The sequence below is a fragment of the Ursus arctos genome, unplaced genomic scaffold (assembly GCF_023065955.2).
Source record: "Ursus arctos isolate Adak ecotype North America unplaced genomic scaffold, UrsArc2.0 scaffold_6, whole genome shotgun sequence".
Taxonomy (NCBI): Eukaryota; Metazoa; Chordata; class Mammalia; order Carnivora; family Ursidae; genus Ursus; species Ursus arctos.
Window position 1 is genome coordinate 40,994,383 of NW_026623078.1, and position 22,089 is coordinate 41,016,471.

General features: G+C 33.2%; 1 protein-coding gene across 1 annotated transcript in view; it reads left to right on the top strand.

Moving 5' to 3' along the window:
• Positions 1 to 22,089, top strand: part of CNBD1 (cyclic nucleotide binding domain containing 1) — a 439,889-nt gene that overhangs the window by 336,481 nt on the left and 81,319 nt on the right. The window lies entirely within an intron of this gene.

Consider the following 22,089-nt stretch of genomic DNA (forward strand, 5'->3'; position numbering starts at 1 on the left):
GTACTGATGACTTTAGATCGTGTTGACCATTTGACACACTGACATTCATTTAAAATACACTCATTTAAGATACACAGTGAAGGCTTTACTGAATATCCTTCTTTCGTTGTTTTTACATATTCCTTTTTAGAACTAGTATTACACAATTTCCAGTTCAATCACTGTTTATTTTTTATCCTGCTAATTGGATTATAAATTTCTTTAGGTCAAGGAATATGCCACTGTTAATTTTTATATCCCGTAGCACCTAGATTCTTTCTGGATAGTCAATACTTTTTAATATTTTTTTTCACAAACCCATTGATTTCCAAATACCTTAATAAAATCTGGTTTTGTTTTCTGGTTAAGGGTTACTATTGACAGTGCCCTCAAGATGAATTTTTTGGAAGATCTTGTTACAGAGAAAAGAAACTATAATTTAATAAATATTGATGACACTGAAAATCAAAGAACAACAGTTCTTTGTTACATGATACTTTATTTGTCCACAAATAAATGGTCTACTTCATTCTCAATATTCTTATATATCAATAATCTATCCCGTTATTAAAATTCCCAAACTTTTATACAGCAGAATTCTTTTTTTAAGGTTTTTATGTAAATTCCAGTTAGTTAACATACAGTGCAATAGTAGTTTCAGGTGTATAGTATAGTGATTCAGCACTTCCACACAACACCTGCTGCTTCCTACAACCAGTGCACCCCTTAATCCCCATCATCTGTTTCACCCATCCCCCCCCCACCTCCATTCTGGTAACCATCAGTTTGTTCTCTATAAAGAGTCTGTTTTTTGGTTTGTCTCTCTTTTTTCCCTTTGCTCGTTTGTTTTGTTTCTTAAATTCCACATATGAGTGAACATACAGCAAAGTTCTTAATGATTTAAGTTCAATCAATTCACATATGGTACTTTTTTTAGATTTCCAGAATAAGTTTTCTTTGTGAGTGAGATGGTATGCTTCCTTTTTATAAACAGTGTAATCTATGGAATTTTCCGCTTTTCTTAGATTCCCAGAAAGAGCAATGTCAGCTTTGCCTTTAATTGTGCTAACTTCCTTTACCTAGATAAAGTCACATTAGAATTTCTTCCTTTCTCTCCCTATTTTCCATTTCTGTTACTTTAATAATTTTTTATCCATGATTATATATTTACCTTATGTCAGATTCTTTTTTAGTAGATATGTTATAAATTTTAAAAATATATAACTATTAAGGTATGTGATATAGAAGTAGACAGATTTAGTCTTTCAATAATAAAGAAAAACAGAGTTTCCTTATTCTTTTAACTAATGGGTTTAAATATTGGCCAGTTTTTTTTTCTCAAGAAAAAAAGCAAGTGTTATTAGAAATTGGACTTTTCTAAAGATGATGATTAATGACCTGTAATATTTCTACTGACCCAGAATTATAGAAGTATCAGCTCAGTAGATTTAGGGGAAGCTACTAGCCATATGGGTGCTATTAAAATAGATAGTTGACCCTGACTACAAATAACAAAACTTGAAATGCAGCCAGGCAGAATTTTGGTTTTAAGTCATCATCACAAGCAGAGTTAATGATGCATCTCTTGCTTGCCTGGACATGAAGCATTTTGATGTAATTAATTCAGTTTTAGTCCTTAACCTTCATAGGTTTTGATTCTTCAATCTTGTAAGTACATGAAACCTTAATCATGAATTTATTTTCATCAAGGAATCTGAATGACAAGTCATGTAAAATTATAGTTAAAGTATTATATTTACTTAGAAAATGTTTTGTGTACTTCAAATTTGTAATTGCTTGTAAATAAAAGAAAATTATTATAAATTTTTGGCTAATAGGAAATTACCAAGCCATGCAGACTGCCTTGCTGGTTTAGCAGACAATACAATAGTAATCAGATATGAAGCTCAACCTAAAGACTGATGAAAACCCAGTATTTCTTTTTTTTTTTTAAGATTTTATTTGAGAGAGCGGGAGAGCCAGTGTGTGTGTGCAGAAGAGAGAGAGCAAGTACCAGGGGGGAGAGACAGAGGGAGAGGGAGAAGCAGGCTCCCCAAGGATCCGGGAGCCTGATGTGGAGCTCTATCCCAGGACCTCTGGATCATGACCTGAGCCAAAGGCAGACACTTAACCAACTGAGCCTCCCAGGTGCCCGGAAAACCTAGTATTTCTTAAACTTATTTTTAGAATTAGTTCACATAAAACTTCAGGTCAAGTTTCTCTGTAAACTCTATGCCTCAATATATCTAGAGACTCCAAATCTATGTATACACCTATGTAATTGTACAAACTTACATTTACATTGTATTTCTCGATAAGTTTTACTATTTATATTGCAAAAGCTTGCTTAATTGTTAGAATCTACAGTAGTTCACATCTGGTTAATTCAGTGTTACAGCTTCTGCCCCTTCCAACCATACTTTCATAGTATAGTATTTTTTATCTTTTGGTTATTTATATTATTTGACAAAACTAATTCCTAAAAGACATTGTTCCCTTATAAAATAATTCATGAAAAGGAAAATCAGACTGTAGGAAATACTGTATTCCATCAATATGTACATGGAAGTTATATCTAATATGTAGTATACCCACTGAAATATAATAAAGTGAATATTTACACTGTACTTTATCTATTTGTATTGTGCGATAGTGTTTTTCTAGAGTATTTCTGATAATACATCTTGGTTGATGGCTAAATATTGATGATCACTCAATTTTCTAGGAAAACACAATTGAGTAAAATGTATCACATAAGTAACTCAGTAAAATAACTTCTATTTACAGAGTTATGCATAAATAATAAAAATGCTACATTTTAAAATTTGATTCCTTGAGCCAAGAATTTTTTTGGAAGTTTAATAAGGATAATTTTAGTAAAACAAACTATCATTGAGGAAATTTATTCCCATTTCTGATATTTACTTCCTCTACCATGTTCTCCAACAGGCATACGTTTATGGCAATGATTGACTAGAGGTTCAGCAATCCCCCTTTTCTCTTCCTGAGCACAAAGGAAGGTTAAGTTCCCTAGCCTCTCTTGCAGTGAGGTTGGAGCCGTGCAACTGGCTCTGGTTAATAGAATAAAGGGAAATTATTATAGCCTGCCCATGAAAGATATGATCTTCCATGATCTCACTCACTGTCTGGAAGTGAAGTGCTCCAAGATAGCAGAATCACATGATGGTGGGAACGTAGACCCTGGGATCCTTTTCTTGGATGGAACTTCCCAGAAGAATAGCTTAGCCAGGAACATCTGTATTAGACTTTGTACAAGTGTCAAATAAACATTTGTTGAATTAAGCAACCACGATTTTGGTTTGTTTGTTATAGTAACTAGCAAGTGCTACCTTGAGTCATACAACTGGCAGAAATGCAAAATTTTCTGAGGAGTTCTTAGAAAAATAAAAATTTCCAGATTAAGACATTAAATGAATATGCTTTTCATGATTATTCTTTTATTCTTAACATTTAGAAATCTACTCAAAAAGAGTTTGAAGACACATTTAGGAATAAGAATATATATGTGCATAAAGAAGGTATATGCTAACTTTTAGAACAAGTGTTTAAATTATTTTCAGATGGTACATAAGAATATCATATAGACAAGAGATGGCCAAAACAAAAATTCAGCTCTTTTAAAAGTTAATGTACTTTAAGAATCCCCTGATAAAATCTTTTAAAAAATATGTTGCCTGGGTGGCTCAGTAGGTTAAGGGTCTGCCTTCAGCTCAGGTCATGATCTCTGGGTCCTGGGATTGAGCCCTGCTTCGGGCTTCCTGCTCAGCCAGGAGTCTGCTTCTCTCTCCCTCTTTCTCTCACTCTGCCCCTCCCCACCACTTGTTTTCTCTCTCTCTCTTTCTCTCAAATAAATAAAATCTTTAAAAAATAAAAAATATCTTATAATACAGCTATATATTTCCAGAATATAACCAATGCTATAGAGTATACTGTGTGGTGCCAGTTAACACAGAGAGAAGTGAGTAGGATTTAGTACATTTTGAAGAGAAAGCAAAAAGTTAGACGAGTCGATGATCAAAATTAGCCTCCGTAGACTATGTCAGATAAACATCCACCAAGATTTAATAGAAAGTGACCCAGAAATATCTGCAGACAAGTTTATCAGTAAATCTACTGAGAGAGTTTACAATGGCCATCTTTTCCAAAGGCATAGAATTCATTATAAGTAAGTCTTTATATTCAGTGTAAGTGATATACAGATTTTGTCCCTTAGGATATTATATCAAAGGAACTGAATTAAGGCTATTAGAGTGTAATCTTGGGTTAGAAACAATTCCAAAGTCTCAAAAAAAAAAAAAAAAAAGAAATGCATTATATCATGCAAGACAAAATTTTTATCCTTTAGTTTTAAATGTCTTTTCTCTTATAAAATCCTACAAAATTGCTTATAGTTACCATTTAGAAGTTAAATCTGATTTAAAATTTTTAAGGTCTTTTCTACAGCAATATTGGATTCCTTCCTTAATACTTTCCTGATCTGCTTGTAGAAAATGCATTCACGATCCTATGTCTATTTTTAGGCCTTGGATCTACTTGGATCTCTATTGGTAAGAGATACATAGATCTTTTGGAGGAGGATTCCACTTTCTGCGTAAATATTTAATAGTTTACTATTTAATTGTATATATTGGCTACTGAGAGTTTTCTATGTTGTGCGTTGTGCTGGGCTATTGTGCTAGATATTTCCAATAGGCTTATTCAGTCTTTAAAAGACTGGTGTTGGTATTTTATTGCAGTTGGGAAAATGAGAAAGATACTAAAAAATAACAGAATGTCTAAAGATCAATGAACAAATGTTCATTCAAATGACCTCTATAGGGATTAGAACTAAAGTACTCTGGGAATGTGGACTTTCACCTGGGACTCAAAAGCAGAGTAGGTCAGAAAGTGATTGTGGTGAAGGTATGTCCTCAGTTGGTGAATCAGAGAAGTTATACATAGGAATCAGGAATGTGTAATTGGAGAACAGGAGTTAGGACTCCTGAGATTATCTGGGCAACACAGTATCAAGAAATGGAATTAAAATTTCTGTGAAAAAATGGGTAATAATCTTGCTAAGGTGCTTGAAAAATCAAAATGGAACAAGATCAATGAAATAAAATTTCGTTGTTTGTCAAAGTCTTTGGTGACTGAGATGCTCCCTATATACTTTTATAGAGTATAATCAACATCTAACTCGAAAGGTGAGTGCATGTAACTTCGCAGGCAGAGGGAGTTCTTGTCACCTGGTCAGGATGGATAATTCAAGGGAAAATGAGGGAGGTTTTTTGTTTTTTTTGTTGTTGTTGTTGTTTTTGCCAACTTCCATATTTGAAAATGAGGGTTGAGTAAAAGAAGTCCAAATTCACCTATCCATGCATCCATCATTCAGTCAGTTAAATAATTTTGAGCATTTACATTATCCAAGTACTTTTCCAGGTGCTAGGGGAATGACATCTGAAAAGAACCCTAATCCCATTGGTTCATATTCTGATGAGAGAAGAGATAGACAATACCTAATTAAATACAAAAATGGGAAACCCAGTTATTTCAGATGAGTGAGAAAAAAATAATAGCAACAGGTGATAGGTCAGAGAATGCTTCTTTAATTGTGGGATTCTGTTCCTCTCTAAGAAGGTAACATTGAGGTAAGACTTGTATGTTGAAAAGGGACCAATTAAGGTGAAGATCTGGAGATGAGATTCTAAGCTGAAGAAGGAGCAGGTACAAAAGTTCTTAGAAGGGAATGATTGTAGAATAAGTATCAAAAAGGAGACTGAAGCAGTCATGAGCAGGGGAGTAAAGAGGGAGGTCTGGAACAGTAGACAGAGGTAGAAGATGTTGAATTCACCAGGCCATGATAATATTCTAGTTGTAAGAAAAAGGCTTTAAAGAATTTAAGAAGGATTTTTACAGGAACTGTGATCAATAAGCCTGCGAAACTTTGTATGCTGTAGAACTATATTTCAAACTGGTATATTATAAACTCTAAGAATTGCAGTTAAGAAAATACTTAACTTTTTAACCTAGGAGCTTTCAAATTTAGAACCCCTTTGTATCTAATAGTCCACACTTTCCAGTTGAGAATAGTATAATTTGTTATTATCTCATTTGATCCATATTTTGTGTTCCCTCCATCTCAATGGGTATCATTTGATCCAAACAGGTTAAGCCCTTAAGCCCTCTTCCCCCGTAGGAGACATTCTCATTCATCACTATAAACCTTTGCTCAATGCTAAAAGGCCTTTTTATGTCCTTAAAAAAAAAAGATTTATTTATTTCTATTATTTATTTGAGAGAGAGAGAGAGCGTGCGCACCCGCACATGGCAGGAGAGGCAGAGGAAGAAGGAGAGAAAGTCCTAAGCAGGGTCTGCACTGAGCGCAGAGCTCCTCGGTGGGGCTCAATCCCAGGACCCTCAGATGACGACATGAGCTGAAACTGAGAGTCCAACACTTAACTGACTGCACCAACCAGGAGCCCCAGGCCGTTTTATGTCCTAACTTCCTATCAAAATCATATCTACTCTCTATGAACTATATAAAAATCTCCTTTTCTATGAAGCTTATTAATTATCTCCTTTGATGAAGACAGTATGATATGGTAAGAAGATTATGAGTGTTTCACTTAAAAAATTCAACACTCTAATTCATGTTCTATCAATTACTGTGAATTGTGACTGTAAGAAGTTCCTCTAACTCTTAGATCCTAACATTTTAGCAGTAAAACTTGATATAAAAATAATTACTTTCCAGAAATATCCTGACAGGGCACCTGCGTGGCTCAGACTGTTAAGCGTCTGCCAGGTCTGGTACCAGGGTCCTGGGATCAAGCCCCATGTCAGATTCCCTGCTCAGCGGGGAGCTTGTTTCTCTCTCTGACTGCTGTTCCCCTGCTTGTGCTCTCTCTCTCTCTGTCAAATAAATAAATGAAATCTTAAACAAAACAAAAATCCTGACATAGGTGAAAGAACTTAAGAAAGTGTCTGGCACATGTTTAGACATCTATAGTCATGGGGTTGTAGACTTGGGTAATTTAATAGAAATCTGCACGGTCATTATAATAGTTAACATTTACTGATTGTTTACTGAAGTAATTGCTTTATTTTCATTATTTCATTTAATCTTAATGAAAATCCTTTTAGTTCAGTTTACTAAATGCATTTTACAGAAGAGGAAACTAAGGCTTATAGAACTTAAGTCACTTACACAATTCCATAGGACTTTGTTAGTGGTGGACCCAGAATTCAGATCCAATTCTGTCCAAAGCCCATGTTCTTACCCATGCTTCTCATTTTATAGAGAAGAAATTGTAACCTTAGAAAGACTAAAAATTTTAACTTGAGGATATATGTCTAATCTGTGTGATAGCACATTTTAGAAACAAACTCTCTTGGTTCTGTTACATAATCCTAAGCATTGGCATTTATTTATTTATGTGCCTTGAATAGCTGAGAACTTATACATATTTCTTGAATGGGTTTACATAAGTGTCAGGTACAGGGAAATGGTGGTACTATGATACAAGGATGATGTCAGCCTTAGAAATGATAACAGTGTGTAATAATGCCGTTCTTAAATTCTGAAGTAGATTTGTGAGGATATACTTTTTTCAAGTTAGAGATAATTGCAACCAAATTCACATAGCAAACTAATTTGAGTGGGAATTTCTATTTCTCTACTCAAAATGCTATTGTGTTTATCTAGCTATGACCAAACTGTACCAAGAGAGTGACATTTTTGGAAAAACTAGAGACCTCGGAGTTCCCTGGGGATGTGAGAAGGAAGGAGTTAAAACAGCCTCTGTGTAATCTATTTCTCTTTATGGGGGAGATGACTTCAGGGAAAGACAGAAAGCAAGTGACCCAATCTAATCTCCTTGAATGTCTTAAGAAATAAACTATTTCTATGTGGTAGGAAAGAATCCTTATCAATGGAATGCTCTTAGAAGAATGCCCTTGACTAGGATTGCTTATGGTAAACAAACCTAGGATATGTGATGCATAATTTCATGGGAAGTATCCAGTAAGATCACCTATCTGGGTATAAACTAGAAATCCTTCATAACCTGATGTTTCCTACTGAGTGTGGTAACTGATGTGTCTTCTATGGAGACCTGGTATTCCCATCTAGAAAGTGCATGTATAATGAATGATGTAATAACCTGGAAGTCATCATTAATATCCCAGGTCTCTTGCTACTCTACTTGTATTTGCTACTAGTTTGTATCCTTGAATTCTTAGTAAATAAATATGTATGTCCGAACTGACAAATCAGATTCTTTGGTTAGCTCAGGGGAAAGGAGAAGGAAAAAAGTTAAACAAAACATAAGAGGTTGAAATAGAGTAGAGAAAGAAAGAAACTTGAAGTTGATAGAATAGCTGACTTAATCTGGAAGAAATAAACACTACCACTATCTTTTTGCAAATACAGAAGTAAATTCTAGATGATATGAAAAGTTAGTTGTAAAAAAAGTCTTTCTTTCAAAATCTTCTTTACTACTTCCTGTTCTCTGTTTACATTTCTTAGGTGTCTGATGTAGCAACACCCCTTTTCCAACTACCAAAATCCTATTGCTTCTGGAACGAATTACCACAAATCTAGTGGCTTCACAAAAGAAATTTATTATCTTACAGTTCTGGATGTCGGAATTCTGAAATAGGTATTGCTAGGCTAAAATCAAAGTGTCAACAGGACTGTATCCCTTCTGGAGGCTCCAGGAGAAAATTTGTTTTCTTGCCTTTTCCAGAATAGAGGCCTGTTGTGTTTCTTGGCTTGTAACCTCTTCTATCTTTAAATCCAGCCGTGTCGTATCTTCAGATCTTTCTCTGACTCTGATACTCTCCCTTCTTCCACACTTGAAGGACTCTTGTAATTTTAATAGGCACAACTGGATAGCCCAGGATAATCTCCCTATTTTGAGGTCAGTTGAAAAGCAACCTTAATTTCATCTGCTACCTTAATTCTACCTTGCCCCCTTGCTGTGTAACATAATATATTCACTGGTCCTGGGGTTTAGAAGTAGGCATCTTTGAAGCAGAACATTATTCTGCCTACCATAGATACTATACAACAAAGGTAAAATGCATACATACATATATATTTAATGTCTATATTCAAATGAGTTTATACAATCAATAGATAGTATTTCTGTCACCTGTATTTTTGCTTATAGCCCTCCTCTGGTGAACTCAAGCATGACCATGTGAATTACTTTGGCCAGTGAAATGTAAATGTCAGGATATAGGTCTTGTGTTAGTAGAAATTGCAAGAATCATAGTATGTTCCAATATGTTAATTTTTCCTTCTGCAATGAAATTTTAAATATCCCAGATAATGGCTACTTCACCAGCTTGAGTCTAGGAATAAAACTTAAATGAACCTGTGAGGATGGGAGCTTGAGGTAAGAAGCAATCTTGTTAACCATTAGCTTTCCAGACTGCAAAACTTGATAAGAAAAAATGGGAAGAAAAATCACTATATAATATAATAATCATAACACTGAAAATTAAATTAATTCAAAGACACAATAATTTTACTCTCAGAAGACAAGCATTTTTAAAAAGCAAATTTATTATAGTAAATTGGTTAATGCACGAATCTGCTCGTGTATAAAGAATGAAAATTATAGGGCACCTGGGTACCTCAGTTGGTTGAATGTCTGACTTTGGCTCACATCATGATCTCAGGGTCCTGGGATAGAGCCCCCTATGTTGGGCTCCCTGGTTAGCAGATAGTCTGCTTGTCCCTCTCCCTCTCCCTCTGCCCCTCCCTGCTCATACTCTCTCTCAAATAAATAAATAAATAAAATCTTCTAAAAAATGAAAATTATCTTTAAAAAGGAAGTAGATCTAAAATATAAAATTCTATGGAAATGAAGACAGACAGACATTTTCCAGAATTTGGAGCAATGACTAAGAAAAATTCCAAGTAAAGGGAAAATATAGGAAAAAGACTTAAGTGTGATAAAAATGATTTACCAGAAACCAATGGAAATGTTTCTTAAGTGATGGGATGCTGAAGGTATTGCAGATAAAACCCAGATCAGGACACAAATATCTGGTATCACTGACTAGGATAGTTTGGAAAATTTTAGATAATACAGTAAGACAATAACACAAAATATTAGGAATAAATATAGGAAAAGGACCCAAATTTTCTTTATTTGTTTATTATGATTACTTACATAAACAAGTGTTCATTTAATTACTAGCTAAAAAAAATCAATGTAATTTAATTAATGTTAGCATTTTAATATTAAGATGTCAAATATCGAGTAAAAATTCAAAATTTAATAACTTTTTAAAATCAAGTATATCTAGTTAGAACTAGAAATGATGAAAAAGTAAAAATAAAATTAGTGATTCAATAACAAACTTGGGGTGTATATGATGTAATTCATAAAAATATTAAAGAATACAGAGCAAAAAAATATCATTTGTGATTTGATGACAAAATTTAAATTCATGAAATGTCATCTTTTCCACAATGTACATGTAATTTAACTACAATTTGTTTAGCATTTCAACATTTCCATGAGAATATCTAACTACACAGATAGCTAATAAACGAGATAAAATAATTTTACATCCCTATGGAACAATGAATATCCCAAATTTAGAAAAATAGTTAACAATTTTTAAATAAATTATGAACAAAAGAGTGTGAGATTACCACAAGAAAATATAAATTAATCAGATTCTGAAAGGATTGAGAAATCAATCCATATAACTATGGATTTTCCTTGTAGAGAAATGAGTGCTTTCCTTGTAGAGAAATCATTTGAGGGAGTGTGAAATGTTCTTTAGAATGTGATCTGACATGTTCATGTGTATCTTTTAAAGTATAAACATCCTGATTCAGCAATGCAATTTTAGGATTCACTCCTATAAGAAAAAAAACTACCAGAAAATGAGTATTTATCTTTTTGTTTGTTTTTTTGGAGTGGCCTAAAACTAGAAGCAACCTCAATGAACATCAGTTAATATAAGTAGTGACTAAATTACAGAATAACTGTGTTATAAAGCATTTTGGTACTACCAGCTGATTTCAATCCAATGTGACCATACATGCTGTTTCTCCCAGGGCAGTCTCAAACCCGTGTCCAAACTGAGTTTTAATACCATAGTCTTTCTTGTTTTGGATGATGAATTAGTCTTTCTAGTTAGATTCCTATCTGTTTATGTTAAGGAGCTTCCAAAATATATTCCAGAATATATATAAAGCAGATGTAAACAAAAAAATAAAAATCATAGTAACTGTTTATATGAGCATACACAAAAGGGTGGAATATATTCGCCAGGCTGTCAACTTCTGTTGACAGTGTTTGGATTGAGGAGGATATTTATTTGATTTTTGGAATTAAAAAAAAAAAAAACTATAAAGAATATTTAAAAGGCAAAAAGATAAATATTGAATAGATGACTTGGTCCCAAATTTCTATGAGACCTTCAGAGTTCTCAATTTTTTCATTTTATTTTAATATTCAGTTTTGTAAAAAGTATTCATTTTTTTAAAGTAAGCTCTAGTCCCAGTGTGTGGCTCGAACTCACAACCCTGAGCAAGAGTCACATGCTGTACCAACTCAGCCAGCCAGGTGCCCCAAAAGTATTCATTTTTTGATGTGATTTTATTATGGACATATCAGCTAATTTAAAAACTAATGGAAATCTTAATTCATTTCAGAAGTTATCCCACATGCCTCATGCAGAGATGGTTGTTTCAGCTTATCTTTTTACTAAACTCATGATCTTATACTTGGTGCCACGGCCATTTGGTAGTCCTTATCAAGGGGATTGAACTGCATGTTTATTTAGCATCTACTGTACGCCTCATACGATGTTAGGTGCTATAAAAGTGTTTGTTACTCTCCTTTTAGAGAAAAGAACTAAGGTTCCATAAAGTTAAACTTTTTTGTTACTACTACACTTAGGAAGTATAGAGACGGCATTTATTTTTTTTTTTTTTTTTTTTTTTTTAAAGAATTTATTTATTTATTCGACAGAGATAGAGACAGCCAGCGAGAGAGGGAACACAAGCAGGGGGAGTGGGAGAGGAAGAAGCAGGCTCATAGCGAAGGAGCCTGATGTGGGGCTCGATCCCATAACGCCAGGATCACGCCCTAAGCCGAAGGCAGACGCTTAACCGCTGTGCCACCCAGGCGCCCCTAGAGACGGCATTTAAACTAAAGTCTCCCCGACTCCTGACACTTTTCTTTACCATACAGCTTCCCATGCATTTATAGTTCTATTTTTTATACTAGGATATTAATACATCCTTCTTTATTCACACAGAAAGTTTTACACTTCAGGAATCCTTTCTTTTTGAATGGCAATTCCCAAGTGCAAAATTAACCTGTGGTTAGAATTATGTCACCTTTATCAACATTGCCATATGCATGACAAAATATAAATAGCAGCAAGTTGTATTAGCTTTGTTTTAAAGAAACACAACCTAATGTTAGAAAAGATAAATGACTTGTCCAGCAGCACATTCCAAATCATGCAAAGTTAAAAATAGAATTGCGAAGAAGTTAAATGTTCTTGGCTTCCTAGTCTAGAATACTATTTATGAGATGCCAGTGATTCTTTTTAGGACATGGTGATATAAATTTTATTGCTTGTCAGGACTGGTAATGATTATAAGACCTTAGTATTTTTGACTTGCTAAAAATAAAATTCAAAGAAGACTTATTCATTTAAGACTATGTTGGTCTTCAAAATAATTTGACATGTGCTTTAAAGTGGACACAATGAATAATACAATAATATTGAATGTAAGACGAAGGAGAAATTTTAATTGTGTATTATCTGTGTATAACATTGTCTAATAGAATCCTGCTAACTTTGTCTATTTCATCTGTAGCCATTAGATACTTCTAAAATATATTGTTCATTTTTCTACAAATATTTAGATGAGTGCCACATAGCAGGCACTCATCAAAGCATTGAGGATAAAATAGTGAATAAACAAAATATTTGTTTTCATGGCATTTACATTATATTTGGGAGATAAAGATAAAAAAATATATATGTATGGTATATATTAAATTCCAGGCAGTGGTAAGTGCTCTGAAGAAAAACAAAGCAGATCAGAAGATAGAAACAGATGGAGAGTTGCTATTTTAGATAAAAGGATCTTCAAGTAGGATTGTCTAATAATATTATACCTGAGACCTGAAAGAAGTGAAGGATGTCCAGAGGAGGATGGGTATAGGCAGAATGAATAGGGAGTTTAAAGAATCTGAGGTGGATTGTGTATGGAATGATTAATGATAAATTCGGTATAAATGAAATGAGTGACTAAGGGGGAAAATTGTAAGATAAGATCAGAGTAGCAGCCAAAGAAAAGTATATGTGGGACCATTAAACCATGGTAAGGACCTTAGATTTTATCCCAGGTGAGGCAGAAAGGTATTGGACATTTATAAACAGAGGAGGTATATAATCTGATTTAAGTTTTCAAGGAATCAGTTTGGTACTACATGCAGAACAGATTTGAGGAGCAAGGACTGAAGCAAAAACATCAGTTGGGTGGGAATTTAAAAATCTGTGTAAAAGATGGTGATAGTGTAGTGTCAAAATTAACCTATAGATTCAATGCAATCCCTAGCAAAATCCCCTGCTGCTTTTTTTCAGAAAATGACAAACTGATCCTAAAATTCATATGGAAACACAAGATATCCGGAATAGCCAAAACAATCTTGATCAAGAACAAATATGGAGGACTTATATTTCCCAGTTTTAAAAACTTATTATAAAGCTGTGTGGTAGTGGCATCAAGATAGATATATATATATGAACTTACTAAGGCTGAGAGTCTAGAAGTACACGTTAATAAATATGGTCAATTAAATTTTGGCAGAGTACCAAGACAATCAAATGGGGAAAAGAATAGTATTTTCAACAAATGATGCTGGGATAACTGGATATCCACACAGAAAAGAATGAAGTTGGACCCCTACTGTACACTATCACAAAAACTAACTTAAAAGGGATCATATAGAATCATAGAACTAATGTAACTAAAATTATAAAACTCTTAGAAGAAAATTTGCGAGTAAATCTTTGTGACCTTAACTTAGGCAACTCTTCTTAGATATGATACCAAAAACACAAGCAAGAAAAGAAAAAATTAAATTGGACTTGATAAAAATTAAAGACTTTTGCAATGTAAATTATACTATCAAGAAAGTGATATAAATTCACAGAATGGGAGAAAATACTGAAAATAATTTTAAAGAGATGATGATGGCTTGGACTAGAATGGTAACTTTGAAGATGATGAGAAGTAGTCTGATTCTGAATGCATTATGGGTAAACCATGCGATATTGTTGGTTTTAAACCATTTTTTAATCTATAAAATGATCATTTCAAATTGTTAAAGTTAATATTCTGAAGGTATGCCTACAGAGGTTTTTGTTTGTTTTATTTTGTTTTGTTTTTGTGCCTGAGCTATGAAATGACTGTAAGATTTTAGGTAGAGGAATTGAAAAGATCAGGATGCCATTTACAGGAATCTAGAAGATTGGGAGTAGAGTAGGATTGAGGATGGAAGCAAGTTTGTTTTTAGGTATATTAACTCAAAAGAGAAGATTACCAAGAGGAGATTACAGTAAACAGAATGGTAGTTGTCTGTTGTTTAGGATAAAGTGGGAGAAACAATTCCTACTGGCAAGATTCAAGCATAGCTCACACTGTGACTAAACAAATTTTTTACTCTTTCAGTAATATTCTACCTAAAGAAACAGTTCTTCTGTTCTATTAATTAGATAAGATGTGAGCAAGTAATCTCAATTCTTTCCTAAAATAACAAAGATGGGTAATTGCAAGTAGACATATGGATTAAATCGTTATTAGTCATTGTGTTTTATCCACATGAATTCAACCTTTTGGAAAGCATCTAATATGTAATCAGAACTAAGCTTTGAGAGATTCAAAAATTACAAAAATGATTGTGGGATTCATAGGAAAATAAGTTTGAATTGCAAGAAAAAAGCAATACCCAGAAAACAGGAAGTTTAAAAGTAGTAAGGGATTAATGTATGAGATGTAAAAGACAGGTGAATGGCTAAGTGCCAAGATGTGTGTAGAAATGAGCTATGCCATAGAACAGGAAGACAACCACCTGTGGACTGGCACCGGGAAGAGCTATGAAATAAGTGTGACTCCTTCTAGATCTCAGATAGCAGATATAGATACATTGATGGGAGAGAGAAATATAATCAAAATTCAGGGAAGCAATTATAAATACAAATGAGAAGGTTGAATTGCACATTGATTAGTCAGAGAATAGTGAGTAAGAATTATTATCCTTCAGATTCCCTATAGCCCAATATTTAATAAAGTTAGTTGAATGAATGACCATCTGAGTGGAGAAGAGGACACAATCAACTACTCCTAAGTTAAGGGTAATATAAAATGTAATATATTAATAATAATAATAATACCAAATTATCAGCTACATGTTTATTTTGTACACAGGATCAAAGGTATATTTTGTCTGTCAAATGGACATAATCATGTTCATATTGAGTATTTTAATATTCTAGGGGCTATTTAAAATCAGAACTACTTGAAGAGTTACAATTTGGCTTAGTGATATAAAATAAGAAGATTCCTCCCAACACAAAGCACCAATAAATGTCAAATAATTATTCCCAGCTCTAAACATAATAGCTGTTTAGATGAAGAGATGGTGTGGGCTGGGGAGGGAAAAATGATAGGGTGATTCAACTTTATATATATTCAGACCTATCATTAAATTTAATTCAGAAATATGAATCCCAAAGAAAACCATCTTGTCCTGCCACTTACTATTTCTTTTAATTTGTTTGTAACCATTTGCAGTCTCCCTTTTATTCCCTCTCTCTATCTCTCTGTCTGTCACAGCTCTGTCATACATTCCACACCACACACTCACACATACACGCTCTCTCTGTCTCTCTAACACACACACACACACACACACACACACACACACACGGCTAATAAAAAAGGCTAGATTAATTGTTTCTGTTCTTTTATTTGCATATCCAAGACTATGATGATAAAAGCTTACCTTTCTTCATGGGTGGTGTGTGTGCTTCATTTTAGAATACTTAACATTTTTGTACCTCTGTTCTACTTTTCTGGTTAGAGGGTTGCTATTCATATATCAAAAGGAGACATAAAGTCTTAGATAGTTATTTTTTAATAAAAACATTTAGTTTAGGTTTCAGATAATTAAACTCATTATTCATTTGATTAAGCCATCTTGCTTTTTAAATTTTTTTATGGCTCTTCTCTGCTGACTTAATAAAAAAGGAAATGCATAAAAAGGAAAACATTTTTTACTAGAGCTAAAGAAATAACGCTATTATTTTCATTACTGCCATGATGAAGCAGATCAATATGAGACATTGTTTATTTCCTTTTAAATAAAGACATTAAACCACCAAAAGAATTAATTGAATTAAAGCAAAATTATATTGTTTTGATATTTTGTTCTCACTTCACTTGCTAAACATAGATTAACAGCTCAAAGTACTTGGCTAAATGTTTTCTCACTAGAACATAATGATATAAAATTAAATATATGCTTTGAAGTTGACATAAATTACTATAGACCCCTTCTAGAGAAAAATTTAACATGATAATAAATAGTTATAGATTAATTTAAAGATTGTACAGATCCATAGTTGCTTGTATGCTTGTGAAATTAGCATGGATTTTTTTTTTAATGAAAATAATTTTCTTGCTGCAACTGTATGGCTTTTAGAACACAAGTTCTGGAGAAGAGGGAGATGAATATTTAAGAAACTTTTATTGGTTTCTTAATATGTGCCAAATGATATGAAAAATTCTATAATAAATGTTTACAAAGTAGTTGTGAGCATAGAAGAAGGAAAAAATTGTTTTGTGTAACACAGTGGTGCAAAACCTTTGTGTGTGAGTGTGTGTGTGCACGTGCGTGCGCGTGGGCATGCACACGTGTGTGTGTGTGTGTGTGTGTATGTGTGTGTGTGTGTGTGTGTGATTTTAACCCCTTGAGAATCCCATGACAGCTCATGATCCATCCCTCCAGAAGTAGGACAGGGAGGTCATAAAGGCACGCAAATAGAGTATTTTCCATACATTTTAGGAGTTCATAGAGGTTAATGGAAGAAAGATAAAGACATCACTGTTTAATAAAGGAAGCTTATGGAAGAGGAAATATTGAGGTGAGTCTTGAATTTAGCCCTTATGTATATTTTCCCTCATCGCGTTCTTTTCTTAGGACCCAGAAGTTATAAAATACAACCCACTTCAATCCTTTATGAGTGTTCATCTGTCATGATAATCTATGCAGCCATACCAACTGACTTTCTCCAAATACCTTATTAAATACCTAATTAAAAATTAAAGAATTTTTCTTAAATCATTTGCAAACTTCTTCTACTCCTGGATTTTTACTCCTTTCACTGAAATGTCCATGTTTAACTTAGAATCAGCTGCTCTTTCTCATGATACGTTTGTATTTGTCTTTCATAATACTTTGTAATTTTGAATTATATAACAAAATGTATTCTTGTGTGTTTTACTAATTAAGTCTTCAAGGGCAAATATAGTGTTCTTTTCCTCATAACTTCTGCTTTTCATAATATGTATATATATTTAAAGATTTTATTTATTAATTTAATTAATTAATTTACTTGTGAGAGAGGGCAAGGGGAGGAGCAAAGGGAGAGGGACGAGCAGACTCTGGACTGAGCATGGAGCTAGGCTTGATCCCATGACTCTGAGATCATGACCTGAGCTGAAATCAAGAGTCAGATGCTTAACTGACTAAGCCACCCAGGCACCTTGTAATATATATATATTTTTTAAAGATCTTATTTATTTATTTAACACAGAGAGAGACAGCCAGTGAGAGAGGAAACACAAGCAGGGGGAGTGGGAGAGGAAGAAGCAGGCTCCCAGCGGAGGAGCCTGATGTGGGGCTCGATCCCAGGACCCTGGGATCACGCCCTGAGCCGAAGGCAGACGCTTAACGACTGAGCCACCAGGCGCCCCTGTAATATATTTTTTATTAATAAAATCTTGAAACAAACAAACCAAAACAACAACCAGAGATTACTTTTAATGTTGTTATTGTGGGAAAAATCAACAATATAGTACATAAAAATAGTAAAGAGAAATAAATAACATACCTAAGTGTAGTAAAATTTCTCTTCAAATCTCAATTCCCATCCTTGAAGTTAGCACACTTAATTATTTTTCTTTATTTCCTTCAAGACTTCAAACATGTATTTACATGAATTTGTATATATATATATATATATATATATATGCAATTTAAATGTTATATATATATATATATATATATGCAATTTAAATGTTAACATGAGTTGGCTTTATTAATATAAATTATACATATGTGCTTCAACTTGCCTTTTTTACTTCATGATGTATGTAGGATATATTACTTTCTGAGTATGTATTGGTCCAACATATTTTTTAGATTATTATGGTATGAATTCATTATAATTCAACTTACTACTATTTTAAAGATGAACATTTGTATTGTTTATCAAATGAAATGTTCCTGATACAGCGGTCTTATATTTATGTTTTTATGCATTTATATTTCCAAAGGCTAGATCTAGAAGTGGAATTACGTAGCCATACTGCATGCACACTTTAAATTTTGTATATACTATCAAATTTTATCCAAGAAAGTACTACCAAATTATACTCCACCAACAGAGTATTCAAATCCCTGTTTCTCTACATCAACATTGGATACATAATTTTTTCAGACTTTGCTCATCAGATGGTTTAAAATGATCCTCATTATCCCTGATTGTGTATTTGTGAACTTACCTACTTACTGAAATTGATTTTTTAACCCTAAAGTAAATACTCATGGTGCTTTCTGGACCATTCACAGACATGCTTATAGCAACAAAAAATCTAAGTGGCCAACACACACTGCCTTCTTGTTTCAGTTCTCATACTGTAAATAAGTGTAATTTTTGCAGGTATTAATTTAGTGCCATGTTTTCCTCATTTTTGTGGTCGTTGGTGATTTTGATGTTTAAAATGGCCCTCTGGGGCGCTTGATTGGCTCAGTCGGTTGTGTCAGACTCTTGATTTTCAGCTCAGATCATGATCTCAGGATCCTGGGATTGAACCCCAGATAAGGCTCTGCATTCAGTGGAGAGTCAGCTTGAGGATTTCTCTCCCTCTCCCTCTCCTTCTGCCTCTCCTCTCTCTCTCTCAAAGAAATACATAAAATTTAAAAATAAATAAATAAATTAAATAAAATAGGCCTCTAGTGCTGAAGTGCTGTCTGGTGACATGCTTTAGGGAGAAAATACGTGTGTTAGAAAAGCTTCATTCAGGCATGAGTTATAGTGCTAAAGGCTGTGAGTTCAATGTCAATGAGTTAATCAACAGTGTTTATTAAATAAGGTATCTTTAAACATAAACACCCATAAAACAAGGTTATGTTTTGATCAGTTTATGAAAATGTGACTAGAGGTTCTCAGAAACCTACTCCTGTAATTCCTCTAGGAGCAGTGGTTCAGTTTTTGTGCAAGTTTATAGAACATAATTACCATGAATAGCAAGAATCAATTGTATATCATTTTAATTTGCATTTCCTTAATTATTAATGTTGCAGAACATCTTTTGTATATTTGACATTTGCATTTCTCTTTCTGCTATTACCTCTTTATAGCTCCTATCCCTTTTCATTAGATTGTCCCTTTTTCATCAATTCATATGAGTTTTCTTTATATTAACAGGACTGAAAATTTTCCTGTATTAATATTGGAAATATTTTCTGCCATCCACCCATTGTCACTCAGTTTTCTGATATTTTCAACTACCTTCTTTTTTCAAATGTAATGATAGCTATCATTCACCACCTATTTTATGGCTTCTTGTTTTTGTGTCTAATGTGCTATAGTTGTTGGTTTTTTTTTTTTTTAATCTAGTTTTGAATTGTTTAGAATTTCTTTTTGTGTAATGTAAGGATCATTGCATTATCCCCTGACAGTCATGTATGGCTAATTTTTCTAATACTGTGCTTTTAAGTCTACTATTTTATCATTGGTCATAGATGCATATTTTTAAAAATGTATTTATTTGGTCTGTTTTGGACTCCTGATTACTTAGTTTGTTGCTTTATTATTTGAAAAGTATCATCCTGTTTTAATTACTTTTATTTTATAATATAGCTTTTTATTTGTCAGAGCTTCTCTTGCCTTATTTTTTTTAAATTTCCTCCATATTTTTATTTATCCTTGTGCATTATTTCTTCCAGAGCTGCAAAGTTCATTTACCTTAGAATTGAACAGGTAATATTAATAATATTTATTCAAGTCAGAGGAGTAAACTACATTCCACAACTAGAAATGTTTGCATAGCTTTTTCAGTATACCCACTGTCCTTGTATATATTGCTTCACCTGTCATCTTGAGCTGATCCCCCCAAAAGGTAGGTTTTTGGTTTTGTTTTTTATAAAGCCAAGGTGTCATTTGATTTGTAAGGGGGAAATCAGAGCAAAAAACATGATATTCAAACACTGTTTTGCTTAAGTGCTGTGAAATATAGTTGAAACATAACTGCCACAAAACAGAATTTACCTTCATAGTTGCCAGGCCTTCATGACAAGAAACAGGTAACTTCTGTTTCTTGCTTAGTGTTGGAGATATAGGGAAATTACATTTTTTTATTCACAGGCTTCAGAATTCATGTAGACTACCTTCCTTTTATATTGGAACATAGAAGAATCATATAGATGCATTGTGGTCATGCTTCAATTATGTTATCGTCATAAATTGATGATTAAATTATAATTATCAATATCCTCTAAGTTTTTACATGTTCACATCTTTATATGATAACCTGGATTTTACCTGTGTTATAGACAAACGCCTTTCTGCAAGTATTCCCTTATATATTAATACATTTTCATTATTTTCATAGTTTTTTACATATCTATTTCCTGAAGACTCTAAATATTCATGTATGGATTTTGTTAAACTTCTAAAGAATTAAACTGTTTTTCCATTTCTGGAACCACCTCATTTTATCTCTATGGATTGACATATACTGCTGAGCACTTTTTTTTTTTTCCAGAGAAAATAGATCTCCAGAGAAAATAGAAATTTTCTAGGCCTATGTGAGTCTGTTTGTGAACCAGCTTGTTGATATGTATCAAAAATGTAAAAAAAAAACTTTCTATACCTGGTTGAATTGTATGTAGTTACCATGCATTAAATATATATTCCGATGATCTGCCACAATTTTTTTCAGATGCTGCTCAGCATATTTTTACTCTCTGTTGCATACATTTCCATACAACTATAGATCTCTTTACGTAATCCACCTTTTCTTTAAAGCCTGTCCATCCTCCTTTTATTGTATTCTAAGCATGCTTTTCATCACTTCAAGTAAGTCTCAGGGAGGCCTGTAGGGTTGTGTATAATTCCTCTGTCTTGGAAGTTTAAATTCACCATGTCACCCATGCTCAGTGCATTAAGCGGTAAACATATTTTGCCTGAAGGCTTCTACATGCCTCTTTTAAAGTTTCTTCCATGACTTATTGGGCTTTAACTCTATTGTTAATATTCTTTGCAGACCAAGAGAAGCAGTAAATCTAAAACAAATTTAGAGATTTTACTGCTATAACTTTCATACCCACCTAGCCTCCTATAAGGAGAAAATTGTTCCCTAAGTGGGATATTTTTTCAACTTGTTAGATTGTTATTCTTCAGTGATTAATTCTTTAATTATATCAAAGAGTTTTCCCCCAGGAGTTAAACATGCTAAAGTAAAATTATTTCTTTCCATTTATTTTTCCATTAAAGTAGAAATGTTTATATATATATATACACATATGTATGTGTATATATATATATATATATATACACACACACACACATATGTGTATATATATATATTTTTTGTCATGTCTTGCTTTTAGTTACCTCACTAGTTTAACCTGAGATGATTCAATAGACAATAGTTATTTTTGTTATTATTGGTGTTTCTTTTATAGATAAAAACATGAATCATGGAAATTAACCAGCAAGGATTTTTAAACAGCTGCCAAGTATGTGTTAGCCCTAAGGATACCAGGA